Genomic DNA, 2,191 nt, shown 5'->3' with positions numbered 1-2,191 from the left:
TGAGCTTCAGGCAGAAAGACCTGAAATATGTCAGTGTTGTCTGATTTTATACATGGGTGGAAGAGGAGGAGACTTTGCTTTTGCCAAGAGGTATTGGTTCCTATCTCCAGCTAACGTTCTGGGCGAGAGGCGGAGTCACCCTGGACAGGTCACCAGTCTGTCGCAGGGCAACACAGAGACACACAGGACACAACCATGCACACACACACTCACACCTAGGGGCAATTTGTCATGTTATTTTACTGTGGGAGGAAACCGGAGTACCCAGAGAAAACCCACCATGCACAGTGAGAACATACAAACTCCATGCAGAAAGACCAGGAATAAAACCCAGAACCTTCTTGCTGCAAGGCAACAGCTCTACCACGTGCTTATAAAAACATTTAAAACATAAAAATATTAAAAAGTAATCTGGCCAGCCTTGGCACATCACTTTCCATACAAAGTTTCTGATTTATAAAGCACTAACTTGATGGGGAAATGTTTAACTCCCTCATGCCATCTCAGACCTGTGTGTATGATTGTTTTGGAAACAGGAAAAATGGCAACACAAATATTGAGGTGGGGGATTGAAGCTGCACTACAGCATGATTCCTTAACCACTTTAATTACATATTTAACATTAACCATACATACATACTTAGCATAAGCATTCAAAAATGTAGTGTAGTAGATGCCTGCGCTGCTGAGTCATAGTTACTGTATTTTACGGACTATAAGCCGCACCCCCTAAAAAAAAAAAAAACGTTACACATATAAGCCGCACCGGACTATAAACTGCAGATATCTCTGCCGTTCCAGGTTTTCCACAACGATGCAGCAGCTGAAAAACACAAAAATAAAAGTGAGGAAGGCGACGGTTACAAATATGATAAACATTTGAAACGTTCTGAAAGATATTGAAATATAAACAGTGTACTGGTTACAGGTCTGAGAACAAATACAAACCACTATTAAATTAATATTTATCTTAATGTTTACGTGTACAACAGTAATGGGTCCAGCAACACCGACACGCCGGTGTTGCTGGACCAAAACCCGTGTCAGAAACAAGAACTGTTTCGAAATGCCACTGGATGCCAAAGGAATCCAGTGGCACGCTAAGTTTATAAGGAAGCAAATCTGTCAAAAGCATTTTCCAAACAAATTCTTGATCTTTTACATTGTCATCTATGGAGCAGCTTCAAAGGTGTTTAATACAGATTGGCCACTCAGGAGATGGAAACTGAAACTTTGAATGTCTGCTGGAAAAAAAAAAACTGTGGCCAGAGGCAGCAGAACTCAACCAGAGGCTTGATGAGATCCGTCGCTCTGACATACATACAGCTGTGAATCTCATGGTGCAGGTTGGAGGAGAAGCTTTAATGACATGACTCCGGATCACATTAAGGCCCGATTGATGCTCACGCACATCCGCTGACCTGAAAACAGGCTTTGTTCTTTGGTTTCAATGTATTTATTTATGCTGTGTAATAACTGTAAAAAATAAAGGTAACTACTTCACGGATTTCGCCTCACGGGTTATTTTCGGAACGCAACCCTTAAGAAAAACATGTTTTTGCTTTAAATGTAATGTTTACTTAATTTTTTCTTCAGCAGGAGAAGTTTTGTCAAAAAAAAGCATAACAGGCTTTTTTTTTACCAAAAAAAAAGCCTGTTTTGAAATTTGAAATTTTACAAATTTCAAAATGTTGTAAAAACTTAAAAATAAAATAAAATTTATGGAAAAAGAAACAGTCCATGAATCCTCATTCCAAACACATTCACTTAAATTTTCACTTTATGGTTCATGTTCACATTATTTATTGACTGTATATCACATATATTTTAAATTTAACTGAAGATATGACATAATACAATATATACCAGTGTTTCTCAACCTTTTTCAGCCCAGCGCCCCCCCAGCCTTTATCCAGGTCCCTCACTGCCCCCCACCAAATAATTTGCAGGCTACTTTACACTGACTATTATTTTATCATTAATATTACTATCACTATTGTAGATGTTTTGATTTTTATGCTTGTTTCTGTATTTATCATCAAGATAATTTCCCAGAGAACAAAAAAGTGATGGGAATAGAAATTATTAAACACAGGCGTCTATGAAAAATGCAACAAACATTCAAGTTAAAATCTGTAGGCCTAACAGCCAATCAGAGTGGAGAATAAATTCTTATTCTTTTCCATTTTCT

Source organism: Poecilia reticulata, unplaced genomic scaffold (assembly GCF_000633615.1).
Source record: "Poecilia reticulata strain Guanapo unplaced genomic scaffold, Guppy_female_1.0+MT scaffold_219, whole genome shotgun sequence".
NCBI classification, from domain to species: domain Eukaryota; kingdom Metazoa; phylum Chordata; class Actinopteri; order Cyprinodontiformes; family Poeciliidae; genus Poecilia; species Poecilia reticulata.
The sequence above is the reverse complement of the archived record's forward strand: the minus strand, read 5'-3'. Positions refer to the sequence as shown.